The sequence below is a fragment of the Adiantum capillus-veneris genome, chromosome 3, assembly GCF_014529385.1.
Source record: "Adiantum capillus-veneris isolate H3 chromosome 3, ASM1452938v2, whole genome shotgun sequence".
Lineage (NCBI taxonomy): Eukaryota > Viridiplantae > Streptophyta > Polypodiopsida > Polypodiales > Pteridaceae > Adiantum > Adiantum capillus-veneris.
Genome location: NC_140933.1, coordinates 17,421,805 through 17,443,245, shown reverse-complemented (window position 1 = coordinate 17,443,245; position 21,441 = coordinate 17,421,805).

The following is a 21,441-nucleotide window of genomic DNA, read 5'->3' as shown; positions in this document are numbered from 1 at the left end:
ATTTAGGCTTGATCTGGAGTTTAAAGTTCAAATATAATTTTTTTTATTATTCTATTCAATAACTAATATTGTTCTTTTGTTTTGAAGCTCCTTATCAACTTGCACTCAAAATCCACCGAGAACAACAAAGCGTAGAGCGACAAAAGCTAACAAAGCATGGGAAAAGTGTCTAGAGCACAATGATCAATACTTGGAATGGGTCATTGATGGGATGCATCAGAAGAAGACTTCACTACCTCATTTTTTACGTGCTCCAAAAAATCTCAAAGAAGAAGATTTTGTGTAGCTACATGTGGTTGGAGTACTTATCTTCAATGGTGTCATGACATCCAGATTTTTCATCAACTTACCTATTCTACATAACGATCCAAACCTCACAGTCACTATGATCCAAAAGATTTTGAATGAGTGGGAAGGAGAATTACCAAGAACATTGTACGTGCAGCTTAACAACACAGCTCAAGAAAACAAGGATCAAGTGTTGATAGCTTACTTAAGCATGCTAGTGGAAAAAGAGGTTTTTAAGAAGGTCAAACTTGGTTTTTTATTAGTGGGACATACTCACGATCAAATTGACCAAATGTTCAATAATTTTTTAGTGAAGCTGGAAAAGAAAAGTGCATTTGACCTCTTGAAATTTGTGAAGTCCTTAGAGAATCTTACAAACCTCAACCTGAAGTACGTGTTCTTAAAGGAGCATACAATTTCCGTGAGTTTGCCATTGGTGGAGATTTAAGTACATCATCCTTTGTACAACTAATGACCATAGTTTTCAACATCAATTCAAGATGAAGAAGAAAGACGGTGAAACTCGACTTTGGCGCAAGAAGTATTCTAGCACAGACATATCATTTGTTCCAAAACATCATATTTTGCCATCTATCTACATCCTATTAGGATCAACAAATGAATCAGAAAAAGCTCTAAAGGAGAATCAAAGCATCAATTATCTGCAGTGCTTAGCTGAAATAAAAGGCACAGTACAAGCATCACATGTATACTTTCCAGCATGCTCAACGGAGTGGTGGTTTAGTTTTTTTGAGAAGAAAATCCAGTTAATTTAGGGCCTCAAAAGTGACACAGCTGAAGTTATAAACTTGGATCCATTTTTTTGGCGTGTGCGTCAATCAAACATCATTCTTTACGATAATTTTATAGGGTGTGGAAATCAAGGGACTCAATTAATAGAGGAGTTGGAGCGATTGGTGCACGGAGAGGCTCGAGAAGCTTATGTCAGTCCAAGAAAAACAACACAAAGACGACAAAAAGAGAAAGAGATGTAAGAGGGGAATGTCAATGAGTTGGTTGTGGGTGTCATGATTGTTGTGTTAGCATCAGATGATGAGAGTGGATGTCCATTTTGGATAGCCAAAGTCATTAATATCTATGAAGAAAATCAACGTATTCATTTGATGATGTTCACTGATACAAAGCAATTGGAGAAAATGCAATTACCAGCAGGTACTATCATGAAGTGATCAAGTTGACTAAGAAGAAGAAAAAGGAAAGTAGCGAACGACGTATCGGTAATCTAAACTTGGAGGATGTGAAAATTCTTGTTTATGGTTTCACCTTGAAGAAGTCTAGTCATCTTCATCAACAAACCATAAAAATTTTGATGGAAAAAGTTCAAGGATTGTAATTGAAAGCCTTGAGTCTTCAATTGTAAGCTTTCAAGGATGTAATTGTTTTTCTAGTTGAATGTTGTGTAATTTCTTCTAGAAATGTTTGCAACTTTTTTGTTTCAAAAAACTTTCTATATTGACTTTAGTACGAAAAAAAATGAAGTTTTTTCGTAGTGTTCACTGTCTTTTTTTTTAAGTAGCTCAAAAATTTGATGTTTTTTTAATTTTTTTGACAACTTTTGGCCAAATTAAAGGTGAGATGTAGTTTTCATGATTTAGGCTTAATGACCGAGTGTTATTGTATATAATTGAAACACATTGAATACAAGCTCTTGCATTTCATAATTGCAATCTTGATTCTTCGCTCAAGCTATGTTGAATTTGTGTAGTTATTGTCTTTTTTTGAATTCGAGTATTGTTGGTTTTCCTGTATCTGAACTTCCACATCTATTGTGAGGTTCTCTTTAATTTTCTCTACAGTGCATTGAGATACACCGACATTGAACTCACCTTCATCTTCATTTTGACAATCATACAACCAGCCAAGCATTCTTCCTTGTAGCGTGACTTGAGAAATTTAGAATGCTATCATTTCGGTAAGAAAGGTCATTCAAAGAAAGATTGTTATGTTTTACTACGTGACAAGGGTAAAGCTATTGTGAAGTCGGATGCTTCAAAGAGAAATATAAAGATAGAGGAGATCAATGTGGATGAATATCCACCACTAGAGGTTGTTCTTGCCGTGCAGTAGTGGTCAGATGTGCTTGTTTTCACTACCAACTTGAGTCCAAATGTGTTATTGGATCTTGATGAGTGTTATGCGCAAAATTGGATCATTGATTCATGTGCCAATTTCCATGTTACTCCCCATAGGGAATGGTTCTCCACATATACTGTTATGCAAGGTTCAATCAAGCTTGGAGATTCCTATCAGCTTGATATATGCGGTATGGGAGATATCAAGCTATGCATGACAAATGGCACTGAATTTATGCGTCATGGAGTCAGACATGTTCCTAAATTGACTAAGCTTGATGCTCTAGGCTATACTACTATTTTTGGCAATGGTTCTAGGATGACGCGTAAAGAAAATTTGGTTGTCATAAAAGGTCAAAAATCTGGATCATTGTACTCTTTATATATCTCTTCAGCCAAAGAAAGTTCTATCTATGTAGTGGAACAACCTTCTACTAAGTTCTGGCATAGCCGGCTAGGCCATATGAGCTAGAGAGGAATGAAAATCCTTCAACATTTGGGCTACTTACCTGTATTAAACTTTTTTTATTTCAATTTACATGAGCATTGCATCTATGGCAAGCAAACTAGGCAAACATCCTCGCCATTACATCGAGAGTTGGGAAACCCTCTAGATTTGGTTCATAGCCATTTATGTAGGCCTATGCCACACAAATCTCTAGGGAGAGCACTATATTTCTTGACATTCATAGATGAATCTACTCGGAAAGTATGGGTCTACCTCTTGAAGGGGAAGGACAAAGTGTTTGCTACATTTCAAAAATTCTTAGCCATGGTTGAGAACCAATATGGTAGAAATCTAAAAGCTTTTTGAACTGAAAATGGTGGAGAGTATGTCTCCATAGAGTTCAATAATTTTTGTAAAAAACGGAGGGCTCAATGACAATTTACTACATTGTATACACCTGCTGAGAGTGGCATTGTTGAGCATATGAATCGCACAATTGAAGAAAGAGTCATAGCCATGTTATCTATGGCAAATTTACCTCCTGAGTTTTGGGGCGAGGCTGTTATGACAGATGTACACATCATCAAATAGATCACCTAGTACTCTGTTGAATTCAAGATTCCACAGGAGATGTTGGATGACAAGAAGGCAAATTATGTGATTACGTGTGTTTGGGTGTGAAGCATTCTCACACATTCCCAAAGAACTTCATAAGAAGCTAGATCCCAAGTCACACAAGTGCATCTTCAATGGTTAGGGTGCAGATGGAGAGATGGGATATCGTCTATGGCACCCGTAATCTAGAAAGGTTATTCATAGCTCACAAGTGATATTGAATGAGTTTAAAATGCATTGACAGCTTGTTAAAGAGTCCAAATATCAAAAAGTTAGATTTGAGGATATAGCCTCCACAAAGGAAAACCAACTCTGTCTATTGGTAATGTTCCTACCATTAGTAGTGCTGAAGAGAGAGCGGAATCCAATAGTCAAGCAATGAGGAGATCTACACATGTATCTCGTGCACCTGAGTGTTTTGAGCTAGGATTGGTCTATGTGTTAGTCATTGACTGCGATAAGTCCACTTATTAAAAAGAATCTATTTTGATGGAAGATAGCGTGAAGTGGGAGCAGGCTAGATGCAATTTGAGTATAACTCGATTTTAGCCAATGAGACTTGGGAATTGACAGAGTTATATAGCCGGAAAGTCTAAAGATGAGATTGCACTTCTCAAGGATGCCTTAAGCAAGCAATTTTCTATTAAAGATTTAGGTGATGCACAACATTTTCTTGGTATGTGTATCAAGAGAGATAATAAGCATGGAATACTTGAACTATCATAGGAAGAGTATATTCACAAGATCTTGCGACGTGTTAACGTACAAGGGGGGGGAACATTGAGTATCCCAATGGCTGCATATGTAAAACTTAGCAAGAATGATTGCCCCAAATTAGATGTTGAAAAGGCAAAGATGGAAAAGGCGCCATATTCTTTGGCAGTTGGCAGTCTCATGTTCACCATGGTTAGCACGTGACTAGATATTGCATTTGCAGTGGGAGTGGTCAACAGGTATATGGCAAATCTGGGCAGAAAGCATTGGAAAGCAGTGAAACATATCTTGAGATACATCAAGGGTTCAGCCATCAAGGGCTTATACTTTGGGAACAGTGATACATCCATAGTTGGATATTATGATTCGGATCATGCGGGTTGTGGGGGCACTATGAGATCCACATCTGGCTATGTTTTCTTGTTTGCTGGAGTGGTAGTCTCTTGGAGATCATGTGTCCAAAATTTCACTTCGTCTTCCACCACTGAGACTGAGTATGTTGCAGTTTCCAGTGCTAGCAAGGAAGCTGTATGGTTATCTTGTCTAGTGGAAGACCTTGGTATACACCAGACTCCAGTATTACATTGTGATAGCCAGAGTGCAATTGCATTAGCAAAGAACACTGTGTTTCATTCCAAATCAAAACACATCAAGGTCATGTATCATGTGATACGGGATATTTTGGCTAGCAAACGCATTGATTTAGCCAAATTTCACACGGATGACAACCCTACAGATGCTCTTACAAAAAGCTTAGCCACAGAGCGGTTCACACATTGCATTGAGATTATGGGTGTAGAGTGAAGTTGTGGTCATGCTTCACACTTGTATAGTTGTATACACTAACAGCCACTTGGGCCACATTGGCCTTCACCTTATTCTTTAATACAAAAAACAATAAGAAGCTGAGAGGAATTTATCCACTCAGAACTCCACCCACAGTGCCACACTCTCGCTTCTGCACTCACGCTCCCGCTCGCCTCACAACATAAGTGTGTGATAATGGATAGTTACCCAACTAATCGGTCCACCAATCCATAATCAACAACCTTAGTCGATCCCCACTTACCACCTTGCACTCACACATGCTTCTTTGTTTTCTTATTACTAGTACAATCTTTCAACACTTAAAAGAATGGTTCATGTTAACTTCTCGTCACACTAATTCGTTAAAACAAATAATATAAACAGAATGGGAAAATATTCTTTAACAAACAAAACGTCTTTAAACTTAAGACAAGGTATGGTCGCTTAGAATAATCCTTGAAAAACCTAACACGTACTCAACTTGTCTCAAGCACACCTATATATGGGTGAAAAACGGCACCCTGCCTTATTCATAGTCCAGGGTGGAAAAGACATCAGTCCAAGTTTGAGGTGCCCATACAACTGGGCGGTTTCCCTAGGATAAAAAATGGTATCGTAAGATATATACAAACATACACATGCATGGAATAGAAACTTTTCATACATGGGAGTAACCGACTCATCAATGGCTGAAAAGCCATCATTGTTCATCACCTGAAGTGAAAATATTTCAAGGAATTAGAGGTGTCTTGAGACAAGCTGTCTTAAGGATGCTCAACCAAATCTTTCTTAGTTCAATAAGGCTAACCCAAGCATTTCTTTCCTAGGTTACAAACAATTGCACGATTGTTTCTTGAAAGATACACTTTCATTTTTTTGGGCTACAGTCTTCCAAGATGCTACTGGTTTCAATGTCAATCAAGCCTTCATCTTGTATATCATCGGGAGCTACGTGCGTTGCTCCTATCATATTTAAAGGTACAAGTTGTGGCACTTTGTTCCCCTCAGGTGTTATCCAGGTCATCACTCTATTTCTCCAAGTGTCTATGGTTGCCGCTAAGTGGACCCATTCCATGTTGTCAGACTCAGCCATTCTAGGTAAACCATCCATATAAGGGGAATATTCCCCAACATTGGTGTCCTTTTTACATGTGTAACAATACTGCAATGGGGCTAAGTGAATTGTGATGTCAGAGAGGTGGTCAATTATAAATATGTTTCCTAGAGGATGTGCTCGACTAGTTACAAGATCAACTCGAATGACAGAGTCTTTGAATTGTATGTAGACATGGTTTTTAGACTAGTCATGCACCATTTTTGCTTCCCCCATGAAAGGATGTCCTAATATCATCTCAGATGACATAGTGTGCCTAAAAAAATACATAACAATGAAGGTATGCCTTACCTTGTGTCCAACCTTGATCGTGAGATCTTCTAACATTACAATAGGTTTAACTATAGTCCCATTGGCCATCTTTACCACTATGTTTGTGGTCCCAAGGTGAGATCTTCCCATAGATTCCAATCAATTTTTAGTTACAATGCTGACCCAGTGCCACCATCAAGGATTCCCTTCACAGTTAATCCTTTAGTAGTGATTGGTAGGGTCACATTGGATTCATCGCCTTCAAAGTATTGTCCCAACTTGTTAACAGGTTCTCAGCTAGGTTGGGTTGTAAATCTAAGTGTTCCTCCTCTACTGGCACTTCATTAGCCCTATCCATATGTGAAAATTGTGGTAACCAAACTTTTAGCTCTCCATTGAGGAAAGCTCACAGATGTAGATATAGCTTGGGGTCTCCATATAGTTTAGACATGATGGTGGTTCTAACTTCTGAAGCCATGAAATCTATCAATTTGGAAATATTTAATGGCACCTTTTGGGCTTCAATTTCTTGACGTGGGAAAGATGGAATCTCCATTTCTTCAATAGGGTCAGGTAATCCCTCTTTGAACATTCTCTCTGTTGGGGTAAAGGTGCTCCGCCTTTTGTCTGGGCCCAAAATTCGGTGTCCGGCCGCCCGTCCACCATGTGTGCATGCCCTTAATCATTATACATATATGAATAAGGAGCACCTCACTCACTAGTTCCAGAGGTTTCTCCACCCACACACTCTCGTGCTTCTCCCCTTCCCCGTACGCACCGCATCACACCGACACGCACACATCCCGCACACGTACACTCACAAGTGGTATCAGAGCTACGGCTTGGTGGTCGATGGCGCTCCCTCGGTGGCGATGGAGTTCAGTGCTTGGCGGCGTCACTCTGGAGGCAGTTTGGCACGGATCAACCGCATCAAGAGGAGATTCAATGAAACCTGGAGCGGAGCTTTCATTGTGTGTGCAGCTCCTCTTGAGTGGCATGGAATCTTGAGGAGAATTAGAGCATGTGCAATAAAAATGGAACAACATTATGAGAAGAAACACAAAAAACAAAGGTTAAGTCTTTTGCTTTGAAATCGAACTACAATGTTTGATTTGGGAAAAGCTTAAGGATTGTGAGTTTGGAAGCAAAAAGAAAGGGAAGCTTGGATGGGGATCTGGAGGAATCGAGGAGGGGTGAGTCGACAAACAAAAAGCCTTAGAAGGCAAGAAAATTGGAACTTAAGCTTTGAAAGCTTGTGAGCTTGAATCAAGCAAAGGGAGAACTAAGCAAGAAAATTGAAGCTTGAAGGCAGTGTTGTAGAAAAACAAATTAAAGGGAAATTAAGTGAGCTTTGACAGGAAAAGCATCTCCAAATCAAAGTTGAGTACTTGAAGGCAACCTTATGAAGCTGCAAATCGAAGGTAGCATTTCATTTTGCTAAGCTTGTTTGTGTGTGTGTGTGTGTGTGTGTGTAGCTGTTTTACCATAAATAATATGACATAATTGAACTGTTTACATTCAAAAGACAGCTGGCTTTAGAAAAACAAAAACATAAGTACAAAAACAACTCAGTCTTAGAATTATTTTTGTACAATGTTTGTAAGAATGAGGTCTCGTCCCAGAATACAAATAACAAACGAACTCCCAAATAGTAAGTGAGTGTATAATCCAGTGTAGGAAAGCTTGCCAAAGTCAAAAAAAACCTTCCAAGATAAGATAGAGTCCTTACCAACATCCATCCAAACAAGACAACAATTCAGTTAGCCTTGGATGTGTTTTACAGGTATTAATGGACTACACCAGTTGTTATCCATGTCCATGTTACAAACTTTTTTTAAAACTTCTACAAGCTAAGTCCAAAGTAAAACAATATAAATTTTCCCTCATTTTCTTAAAAGAATCCCAAAGTTTCTAGCCAAAGAGTACCATTTTGTTTAGAAGGCAATCACCCTTTCTAATCCAAGTGTTAGAATTCCTCCTTTTTCATATATTTTCAACAGTTTTATTAGTTTGTGAAAGCTCCATTAAATGAAGTTAATAAAAATCTCGTTAAGACTTGCTTTTAGGTTAGATACCTATCATAGTGAATGGACTCCAAAACATCCCTTAATTTATACATCTTTTACCATAGACTTCTCTTAAGCCATCCAAGTAACAAGGAGCACTGCTAAAAGCTTGGCCTTTCTCCGAACCATGAAGTCTCTTTTTAAGTGCTAACACTAAAACAATAATCAAAACAATAACCGGAGCAACATCTGACCGAGTGAATGCAAAAACTGTATAACCTAACTTTACCAAAAAAGTAAAGGTCAAGCGCAGGCATAGTCGGCAGCCGGGTACAACACCCTAAAGATCATTGTGTTTTTTTTTTTAAACATAGTGCGCAGTAGGACACAAAAGACATCATCACCCATGTATGTAACTGCCCGATCATAGTTAGTGCGCAGTAAACACCTCCAACCTATGTAAGTATCCATAACTATCCAGTATACAAGGCCAATCAAGCCTTTGATGGAGTTATAAATCTCAAGTGAAACGGTGACAGTATAAGTAACCCATGCAGCATTCCAGTCAAGTCTTTGATGGTGTTATAAATTTTAAGTGAAAAAATCGACAGTATTAAGTAACCCACACAGCATTCTGATGCTCATTAAGCCACCAAGGTAAGCTCGGTTACTGCCAACATAGTAAAGTTAGGCTCAATAGAGTGGCAGTAAAAAAGCACGCTTTCAAAAGCCAATATAAACCTCATGCCATTAGAAAACAGCGAATATGAATCGTAGCTATTGGTACCCGAAACACCTTTACCTTTCTCGGTATAACCACGAAGTACAACAGTCACCATAAACCCAGTGGAAGGGTAAAAAGCCATGCCATAATATCATTATCATACATACTCATCGTCCATGAGGACCATAACTAGGTTCAGAGCGAAAACCTCATGCAAACCCACAATATCAAATACTATCTACAACAGTATTTACAAAGTGAAAATGCCCCTTTTAAAAAACTTGCAAAGAAATATGCATGGGCAGAGTGGCCAACCTGAGTGATTGTTGTAGCAAGCTCCATACTGCAATGTAAAACAAAACACAATTCTTTTTAAGCAGAACAACAAACAAAGCTAAGTGAAGGGCAGACAAGCGCCCTCACCTCTTTATATAGAGGAGGGAGGTGGGCCGCCAAATCCTAGCAATGAGCAGAATCGGCATGCATGGAGCGACTCCCTTTTGAGAAGCGAGGCCGCCTATGTTGCAGTGAAAAAACCCTAGCGCCTTCACGGCTAGATTCTGCCATAGGGTAGTAAACCACTTAAGAAAAAACCGTATTTTGCCAGTAATATAGATGGGCCAAGTCCCATGGTGTGGACCCTATTAGAGTGAAGCTTTAGGAGTTAATAAATAAATAAGCTAGGAGCTCTTAAACACCACAGTGTGTGTGTGTGTGTGTGTGTGTGATGCTCACGCAGACACACACACTCGTTAGTGTTTACAGACAAAGAACATAGAAGAAAACAATTTTTTTTTCTAAAGAGTGTGCACACACTCGGTAGTGAGCAAGAGAGAAAACGTCGGCTTCGCTAGTCGCAAATTTTTGGAAGCTCATTATCGGCATGAGAGCTTCAACAAGTAAGCTCGGGCATCACCGTGCATCGGCCTGATTTTCTCAGCATTTCCCTCGGCATCGGAGACTCCCGTCCGGCGGCGGCGGGAGGCGACCTCGGCGTCAGTTTTTGACACTAATTTGGCATTTTTCGCAACGATTTTCCTCTAAGACTTGACATCGATGGCTCAGCATCGACTTTGAGCATTGACAGCTTGGCACATTGATTTTGAGACCGATCAGGCGGCTATTCGGCTAGCGTGCTTTCGCTCGGCAGCGAGAGACGGTATCAATGATGATTTTTCGACCTTGACACAATAGGCAACGATAGAGCAAGAGCAGCATCGGCTCTCCTCTATCACCCATTCTAGAGCAGATTTTGCTCCTACATCCTCTCCCCGGCATCACAACTTCGATTCAGTTGTTACGCTTCGACTTTTTTTCCAGTTTTCGGCTAGCTATTGAGACACTGAGTGTCTATTTCCATGCGTATTTGATGACATTTTAGAGCTTTTTGCTCAGTTTACAGGGGAAATTTATCGGATTTTCCCAGGATTCTTGCCATGGTTTATGCGAATTTGTAGTTTACTCTTTGATGGTTTAGTGTGGTCGAGCTGACTCCCACTATGGCAATTATCTATAATTTTTGGCTTGCGGTTTGCATTGAGTTTTGACTCATTTTGCAAAGGAAATTTTGTTTGTTTTTCCATGTCTTCTCGCCATAAAAGTTTGCAGTGTCATGCCATCTTGTACAGTGGTCGATATGTTCCCACTTTGACAGTGATTGAGTGTTACTCTGACTTTGACAGGTTTTGTCAGCTTGACACAATTTGGTGTTCTTGTACCCACTCTCGCAAAAGTGAGAATTAGTGTATGCTTGTGTGGCTACAGATAGACAATCACATGTTCCATAGTTTTTTGCAAACTTTTGCAGGTAGTTTCTCTTGTGGGATGCGTTTTGAGCTAGTTTTCTCTCTACTTGCATATATGTTTATGCACTTTACGCTCGGTTGAGCAGTAGTCTACGGGATTTACATGCAGGCTCTAACATGGGTATGCACGCTCGTCTACCACCAGAGCCAATACGACTGTGTGTAGATCGATAAAGTGAGTCAATGGGCATAGGTTGAGAGAGTCTCTCACCTAGTTTCTTGTACATACTAGTAGTTTATCTAGTAGGTCTCACTTAATGGTGTCATTTGAACAACATTCTGGGCCCTATGGACCATGTGCTACAATGGTTGTTCAAGAGATGGGGCAGACATCAATGCATGCACTCAAGGTGTGTCCGTCCACACCAAAGAGTGTCTATTTGCCATCACATGTTCAAAAACTATGCAATCCTTGGCTTGATGACCATACCTACCACATGCATTGCAATCCCCATTAAATTTTACTCTAAACGTAGGGCATTCACTGATACTATGTGGACCAAAGCAGCAAATTGAGCACCATTGTTGCTCCCTTCTCGGATGCATATGATTGTTTTGTGGAGCACGATTGTCCTAAGATTTTTTTAAATAGCCTTGGTGAGGTCAACCAAAGTCATCTCACATGGGTTTTATGATCATCGGCTCATGCCCAATCACTTGCGAGCTAGTAGATTTTGGCTCAACATATACTCTTTCTCCTGCAATCATTCAATTGTCTTCCGATTGGATTGCATTGGTGGTGATTGCTTTCCAAGTAGTGATACCTCTAATGACTAGGCCATTATAGATATCCTCATGTCACAGTCCCCTAATGAATCGATCAAGCAATTGGTTATTGCTTAAACGCTCGTTTGGATTGTAACGAGAATTCAAATTCTTTAAGCGACTAATAAAGTCTCTCACCGACTCACCTTCCTCCCATTGGGCTTTCTAGAGCTGAGACACTACACCCCAAAGAACTCTCTTAAGAACAATCGTCTAAGAGTGGATAGTGTGTGCGCTCTTCATTCCTTAGGGTTCTATACAAATCCCCCCCCCCCCCCTTCCCACTTAGAGTCAAGCTTAAAGCCTTACACTTATGTAGTTCATTGTGCTCTTCCAGGGAATCACATACTTGTTCAAATACCTCGATATGATTTCTAACATCTCCATCACTACTGAATTTTTTTGTAAGCTTAGCTACTTGTACTGCTTTGCTTCTAGGCTCTCTATTAGGTGTGCTACACACATTTTCAATAATAGATTGACCAATAGCTAGAGTAAATGTTTCCAATTCACCCATGTGAGTAGGTATAGTGGGAAGAGACACTCTCAGGGACTGCATGTGGAATAGGGGTTGGCATTGGCTTTGGAATACAGACTATTCTTGGGTCCTAGGCTTGGTACGGTGTTGCACCATGCGATAGCCCAAGGTTCATATGTGTGTCCCTAGGCCTAGCAGATGCAGGATGTGACATGTTAACGAACGCTACTCATTATGGCTCCACTGGAATAAGGGCTTGGATAGGGTGGTCATGAAGCATAAATCTGTTGAAACAATTGGAGTGTAGGAGCTACATGAGCATGAGGGGCAATAGGTACATATGATTGATACACACTTGTGGGTAATGTTGTAGTCACTGTGCTACTAGGTAGTGGTGCTTTACTAGCGAATGAGGTCCAGGGTGTATTTTTCTTCATTCTCACCACTGGGGTAGGCATGGTAACTGTAGTGTCATTGAGAGAAAGATGAGATAAATTTGAAAAGGTAAAACTATCGCTTATGGGCTCATACTGTACTGAGACTCCCAATGAAACAACATATGAAAGATCCGTTGGAGTCACTAAAGGAGTCTCCATTTGTGATAAGGTTGGTTGTTTGGCCTTCCCCGTATCCAAGAATCTCATGAGACCCATTGCAGGCATGTTAATCCCTTTGGTTTGCCTCTCCAACTAGATAACCCTATGGATGACATCACAAACTCTTTGTCGTTGCTCCTCTACGATGGTAGCGTTCGATGTGGATTGTAGGACATCTAACCAACCCACATGGTAGGTGTGACCCGTGTATAGGTCGGTTAAAATGTCCGTTTGTAGTTCATTTTCCCAATTTTCATTTAAAAATGTCACGTCTAGGATTGAGGTGCTAGGGGTGTCCTTCGAAGTAGATGCAATGTGGCTCCCTATGGTATGACCCTTAGGGGCTGCTAATTCAGGAGTACTCGATTGCTCAACTGGCATGAGTGTTGTTGTAGGGGCCTTTTCCTTTAGTTCTCTTTGTTGCGTTGCATTGCGTAAGCTTTCGATTTCCTTTTCCCTAGCTGCAAGGATATATCACTCGACCTCTTGCACTTCGGCAAGACTCCTATCATCAAGTAATATAACTTCAAAGGGGAATAGCTCTGAAGGGCCACGGAGTGCAGTGGATGGAATATTCACATGGGCACTCTCAAGGAGCACGGAATCTATATTAGACATGAAAGGTGATTTTTTTTCCCGACCCCATTCATTTACTTCGCTAGACGCATGTTCGGAGTGAGTGGCTCTACTAAAGGTCTCTTTTAAGTTGCTAAGCACGCTCGGCCCGGTTGTGGGCCCAAGGCATGCATGCCTTGAATTGAGATCTCAAGGTTTGTGTAGTATACCCCTTCGTGATGTTGTAGTTGGAGAAAGAGTCAGTAGACGCGATATGTGGGTCTTGGGTCACTACCTTGGGTCTCGGCCGAAGATCCGAAACCTAATGTAGATGGATAGTGAGTGTCCGCATAATTTGAAGCACTCTCAAGCTTATTAGACTCTAGGACTCGACTGGAGCGTAGATACATGTGACGTGCAACTCTGAAAGTGTTGATGAGTACCCCAAGAGGCCTCACCACTAGCTATTTTGATCGTTTTTGCTTGATTTTTTCATATTTTCCTAACTTTTTGAGGTGCGTAATATGGAATGGGTCATGTGAAGGTTCGAAACGAGCGTATTGTTTAGAGGAATGTGGTGTGCTTCACAATACATAATCTGGTTATCGAAAGCTCTCATAATCCCCTAAATAATCGATTTTTAGGCTTTTCATTTCAAAAAAAAATTCAATAGAAAATTTCTATGTCAAATTTCCTTAGCCAGTTGTGTGGTATTTTTTTATTGTTATTTTTTTTCTGAAATTATTTTTAAAAATAGATTATTGTTTTTCTTATTTCTAGATTGTTCTTTTTTTTCAAAATACAAAGATACAAAAATTAACGCAAAAATTGCAAAAATTAGTCTTAAAAATACAAAATTTATAGAAATTAGTACATCTAGTGAAAATGTACAAATTTATCCAAGGAACATAAAAAATGCACTAACAAAACAGTCTTCCTCGCCCAAAGTAGCAAATCTACACTGCTGCAACAACAAATCTATGCAAAAATAATAGTCAAACTGACAGGTCTGGCCTATCGCACACAAATTTGTGCAAAAATACAAGAAAATTATAAAAAACTAGTAGCAAACTTGTGTTCGAAGCTTAGCGCACAATGTCTCCCCAACAACGGTGCGAAAAATGTCGAATTACAGGGGACTTGTTGTGCTTAGTGTGTGAGCCACTAAGGCTACAAACACACAATCAAGATGTAGGGAAGCTCATGAACGCAGACATGTGTGTCACTCACCTCTACGTAGTTTTTGATGCAAGAAACTCGAATCTCTGTGAAGAGGGAGCTCTCCATCGCTTTTCAATCGTCTAGTAGTTGTTGTATCGCCGCTCGCTAGCACACACACACTCTCTCTTGCTCACACACAGCAAGAGATATCACACGAGAGGAGAAGAGCAAGAGGAAAACCATACAATCGAGAATGAGCAAAAGTTAGGGTTACAGACCACTTATGTGAATCGTCCCATCCATATATGGACGCCCACACTTGGCCGACAGTCCAACATGTTATCTCTCTCTACTAAATATGTTGTACGCCTATCATCGACGATCACCCATGAATAAACATGTGGAACTGACAAGCCCCCAGCCCATGACTCAATAGAAATAAATGAGAATGCCACTTAAAGTGAACACTACACATGGGTGGAAAACGGCACCCTTCCTTATTCATAGTGCGGGCTGAAAAAGGCATCACCCAAATTTCAAGGCATCCATACACCAAACCACTTACCCATACAACACGGTGATTCTCCTAGGATAAAAAACAATATCCTAAGATATATACAAACATATACATGCACGGAGTGAAAACTCTTTGTACATGGGGGTAACCAACTCATCGGTGTGGCTGAAAAGCCATCATTGCTCATCACCTGAAGTGAAAATATATCAAGAAATCAGAGGTGTCTTGTGAAAAGTTGTCTTACAGATGATCAATCAAATCTTTCTTAGTTCAATCAGGCTAATCCAAGCATTTCTCTCCTCGGTTACAAACAATTGCACAATTGTTTCTTGGAAGACACTTCCGAATTTTGGTCAATTTTAAACTTTCCTAAAACCTTATCCACTCTTTAACAGATGCAATGTTATAACTTTTTTTTTAAATGAACTACTTATGAACTTAATTTACAACCAAAACCAACCTGTGACTAATCAAGGATTTGTTGAGACCCAGGGGCTCGAATACTCTCATCCGTAGGCATGTTGCTCAGATCGACCTCGTGATCATGTGTGGCCCTGACTCTCTTCATGTTGCTATCATCCTTCTCAATTGATTATTTTTTTGGTTCCTCTTGGGAGCCATGATTATTATCCTTATAGAAAAATCTTTAATCATTAGGTGATTTATCAAAACTCAAACTTACCATAGAATTTTCACACGTACTTTCCTCAATTTTCTTAATTTCTTTTTACTAAAACCGTTAAGACAATTCATTGGTTTATAGTATTATAAGTAGATTCTTGTGGGTGATATAATTCTTGGGAATTCTCTATACCTTAATTTAGCCATAAGAGTCCTTGCCTTATTTCAAGAAAACTAATATGCTAATTTTTCCTTTTTTTTAATAGTCATAAATACTAACTTTTTATCATAGTAATTATTAATTACTTATATAGTAAGATATTTTTATCCTAGCTTTCTTATAACTTCCAAAGGTCTAGTAATTATCTTATAATTTTTTGAGTCATTTACTTAAATTATTTTAAATTAAGATAAAAAATGGCTTGTTTTTTACTTAATGATTATTGGTCATTATCTAGTAGAGATATATTTATCCCAACTTTTTAATGGAGTAATATACCTTTAAAAATTATTTGATAAATTTCTAAATTACTTGGCTAATTATTATCTTTTTTAATTATCAAAAATAGAGAATTTAAGCAGTGTTAAGTATAAATTTATTCAACTAATTATATAATAGTTATTACGTGTTTCTAAGTTTATAATATATCTCTAAAAATTATCCCACTGACTTCTAAACTAATTTATTAATTATCTTACTTGATTTTCTTCTAAAATCATAAAATTTAAGTAAAAATAATTAACAAAATTAATTAACTAATTATGAAATAATTATCGTGGATTTTCAACACAATAGCTTTTCTCAAAAAATTATCTCTCTAACTTTTAAACTCATTTGTTAATTATCTTGCTTAATTTTTAACTAAAAGCAATGTAGTTAAGCAAAAATAATTAACAAAACTAATAAACTAATGATGAGATAATTATCACAAGTTTTTGACACTACAATATTCCTCTTAAAATTATCTCACTAATTTTTAGACTAAGTTACTTATTATCTTTCTTAATTTTTAGCTAAAAATAGAATATTTGAGCAAAAATAATTAAATAATTATGAGATGATTATCACAGATTTTTAAAACTACGATCTTCTTCATTATCTCACTAACTTGTAAAGACATTTACTAATTATGCTACTTAATCTTTAGTTCAAAACAAAGACTTTAAGCAAATGTAATTAGCATAACTAATCAACTAATTATAAGATAACTTCACTGATTTTTAACACTATTATCTACCTCTAAGAATTATCTCATGATTTAATAAAGTATATTTCTAAATTTTGCACTAATTTTAGACTTAAAACATATAATTTTTGCTTAGTTAAATACTAAAACTAATTTAAAAAATTTTGATATAATTTCAATACCTTCTTAACAGTGTGTAGAATTTTCAAAAATTAACTCGTAAATTTCTAAGCTTAATTGATATATGTTCCCTTGATTAAGGTCCAAATTAAGCAATTTTAGTCTTAATATAGGTTAATAATTAATTAGATTTATAATCATAATTAGAGATTAAGTATTTAACAATATAATAACATATAAGAGTGTAATTAATAGTATAGAGAGGTTTAATCTTTTTTAATTTAAAAAATATTTTAAAATTAGACATAGATTAATATGCCTGTTATTAATCTATCAAAATTAGTATTAATTATCTTGATTAATCACTAGAGGTTTTCTCTCTTTGTGATTTTTGAGAAGAATATCTCTAAGCACAAGAGATTTTACCAAGGTCTCTGAGTCTAATTGAAAATCTGAAGCATAGGGCCAAGTAGTCTCCCAGCTCTAGAGGACGCACCATGCTGATAAATCTGACATGCGCAGGCTCATCATAGCACCCGGCCTAGCACTTGCCCCACTTTAATCTTCAAATCTGCTATCTTCAGGTCAATTTTTTGCTTTATCTGGTAATCATTTTTTAGGCAATGTAACTAAATATCTTCTAGACCATGTGAAATAATTCTCTTAATGTGCCCATTTTTTTTATTAAATCAAAGTGACCTCCAAATCAAAGATTCGGAGGTCGGCTTTTGGTCCCAATTCGATTCTAAAAATTGCTGGCTGAAGTAAAATTGTGCCTACGAATCCAAACATACCAATTTTGACTATGTTCAGGATAAGGTTTCTCTAATTTGCAAGTCCGGTGCTCTCAAATAAAGTTTAGGGTTTATTTTCTCGCTTCCAGAAAGGTGGAAACCTTACACTAAAAGATGGGCGAGCTCGGCAAAAATAAAACGTTACAAAGTCGTTGCCACGTGGACGAACAACCTGGTAGATTTTTGAATCTTGTTGTATGCTAACGAAGTAAAGATGCACCTTATGTAGATTTAAACGTTAGCTTACTAGTACCATCATGTTGCCAACTCTATGATGGGTGGCGACTGCAATCGGATGGCTCGTAGCCTTTGTAACAAGAATTGAATTCGCATCCAAAATCTGCAAAATCCAAAATTTGCAAAACTTGTACTTTAGTTTAGGGGAGTGACAAGCATCTCGATGCTTTCATAAGTGCAACCGAAATCTCATGAACGACATGTTGAGTAAGAACCTCTTTTTTGCGAGAGGTGATCATAGTGTCACTTGGCTCTACAGATTTGATCCATGAATTCCCTCCATCACGCTCTTAGCATGCCAAACCGCTTCATAGTATTGAAGAGGAGCATCCCATAACCATGGATTCAAGAATTGAATAGTGTGCGCTAGGGGTTGGAGATGCAACACAACATGCATGAGAAGAGGCATCCAATAGATGATATCACAAGAGGGGCAGCATTAGCCATAGTAGTGCATTCAGGTGTCCCGTTGGACAATCAACAAAGCACTGTCAGCAGCAGCAGGGCAAGGCACACAATAGCAAAGGGTTCACTTCTTGCTCCATACGTAGCTTGCTATGGTGTGTCCTTGACCTAGGCCTAGGATGCAACATCAAGTATTTGTAGCTTTCTACTGACTTGTCCCCTTTTGACAAAGCCCTCTTTTTGCCTTCTTCTCCAACCTTGATCGTGACCCTTGAAGTACCCAGGTGTGTGTTGCATAACCACAAAAATTCCCAGCATGCATGCACACTGTAACTTTAGCCATGCACTGCCCTTGCATGGCAATCGAGACTTCTGAGACACCTAGATGGTTTCTTACATGAGGAGCTGAGATTTTCTTGGTGTAGGTCTTTTTGTGTGAAGGTTCATGGACTAGCTGATTGTACCCTCATCGCCCAGTAATTGATGGCCAAAGTGCAATATTTTGTGCACGTAAGCATGCAAAAATGCATTGCTGGCATACTTTTGCTTTCACGCAACAGCATGAAGGCACCCACCCCTGTACACACATCACATGCAGACCAAAATCACAAGCACTTGCAACTATTCATCGTCCAGTGTAGCTCCATTCAAATATTCACCATGTGCAAGTTTGGAGAGGCCAAGCTCGAGCAAGCACATGGCTCATGTTCATGTATGACTCTGAGATACATCAGTGGATCGTCAGATCCCCTTGTCTTCATGCTAGAGAAAAAGTACACATTCCTCTTATCTCCATGAGCTTCCTTCTTTCTCCACGCTTCCATGCCTTTTGGACTATATAGCGAGAGGTTGGGAGGAGACCTTTTTTCTCTTGAAACACACTTCTCCTGTCTCCATCAGCCCACTACCCTTCCTTCTTACTCCACGCTTCCATGCCTTTTGGACTAAATAGAGAGAGGTTGGGAGGAGACCCGTTTTCTTTCAAAAGATTTCAAGATGAGATTGCTAGTAAGGGGTTGGGGTTGTTGCATAAACATGTGTTGCTGGGCAATTCTTTGGTCGATATATATGGAAAATGTTGGGTCACTATGAAAGCACGAAAAGTTACTTGATAGGCTTTTTGTTGAAATGTCATATGTTGGAACCTATTGATTGCACTACAGTTCCAACATGGTTGTAGCAAGGAAGCTCCTTGTTGTTTTCACCAAATGTGAAGGGAAGGCCTCTATCCAGATGCAACTACCTATGCTTGCACCTTGAAGGCCTTTGGCCTTACACAAGATGTTGACAGGAGTAAGGAATTCACGATGAGATTGTTGCTGGAGAAATGTGTCGTTCTTGAAGGTGGTTTGGTTAATCAACAGGTTCGTGGCTTCATATCTCCTTCGCATCTCTCTCAAGTTCACGTTATTCGTAGTAGAGGAAATGCTCACACCTCTCTCAAGCTCATGGTTTCACATCAATAAAAGCTCACAGCTTTACAACTTTCTCAAAGGGAAAAAATTTTGTTTTTGTCAAATGCAATCGGAGAGCACGTTACTGAGTCTGTATACCAAATGTGGTATCCTCATGAAAGCACAAGAAGTTTTGATGGGCCACCTGTCCAAAATGTCATCACTTGGAATGCATTGATTGTGGAGTGTGTCCAACATTATTGTGGCAAGGTAGCTCTTTCATGTTTACCTTGATTATCTAAGATTGATTTCACTAAAGCAGCAAGCTTAGCTATGCCATGTGGCGATATGTGATTGGTTTAATGAGGATGTAGAGAGAGAGAAAGAGAAAAGCATGGCGTGTTGCTAAATGAGGATGTAGAGAGAGAGAGAAAGAGAGAAAAGCATGGCGTTTAGAAAAAAAAGAGCACTCAAAGCGGCCAGCCAACTTATATATAGTAGTCGTGCAACATTGTTTATCTCCTCGCCTAGCGCAGAGAGAGAGAGAGAGAGAGAGAGAGAGAGAGAGAGAGAGAGAGAGAGAGAGAGCAGTTGGAGCAATTGACGCAGCACACCAGTTGACGCACCAAAAACTGCAGAGCATAGGGTAATTATTTCTTTCTTTTGCGATGTTCACTAGCTCTTTACTTCTTTCTTTTGTGTTGTTCCGTGCCAGTATTGCCTGCCGCACTAACTTTGTATGCACAGTATGTCTCGCCTTTCTGCAGAGATTAGCAGCCTTATAACACTCAATAACCCCGAAGGTGGCATGTCCGAAGTGTAGATTCCTGCTCTTGTTGTGAGGATCCCGTAATCAATGCATTCCAAGAGACGCCATTCCGGACACAAAGAAAGAGAGATTGTGTGTGTTGAAGGCCGGAGAGAGAGAAAGAGAAACTTGGGACTTGGGAGTAACTGTGTGTGTGTGTGTGTGTGTGTGTGTGTGAGAGAGAGAGAGAGAGAGAGAGAGAGAGAGAGAGAGAGAGAGAGATGGCATAGATGCTGTATTGGATGAGGCGGCCTCTATGGCAGGCGGCCTTCATTGTGTTGGTGAAGTTTTGTGAGAGAGAGCTTTCCTGGGCTTACTGCAGGCCGGAGAGAAAGAAAGAGAGATTGCGCGTTGCAGATTTGTGTATGTGTGTGAGAGAGAGAGAGCTGCTAATTAGTAAGCATTTTCAAAAGGTTAAATTGACGTTCATAAGACCTAAATAATACAATCCTTGTCTTTAGTAAGCGTCTTCAATACCTAAAGAGAGAGAGAGAGAGAGAGCTGCTAATTAGTAAAAGTTTTCAAAAGGTTAAATTGACCTTCATAAGACCTAAATAATACAGTCCTTGTCTTTAGTAAACGTCTTCAAAAGGTTTAATTGACCTATGATAATACCTAACTAATACAATCCTTGTCTAATCCATTGTGTGGGTTTTTTTTTTATATATAAAAGTGAAGCACTAAACCAAAACATAAAAGGAAGCTAAGAAGAAGAAGAAGAAAGAGAGGGAGAATCCGTGATCGGCAGAAGACAAGGAGGCTGAGAAGTGAGGGGGAGAATCCGCGATCGCAGCAGACAAGAAGCTTTGCGCAATTTATGGCCGCGCTCCTAGAGAGAGAGAGAGAGAGAGAGAGAGAGAGAGAGAGAGAGAGGACGAATCTGCGATCGATAGCAGACAAGAAACTTTGTGCCATTTTCAGCATGTGTAAAAGGGGT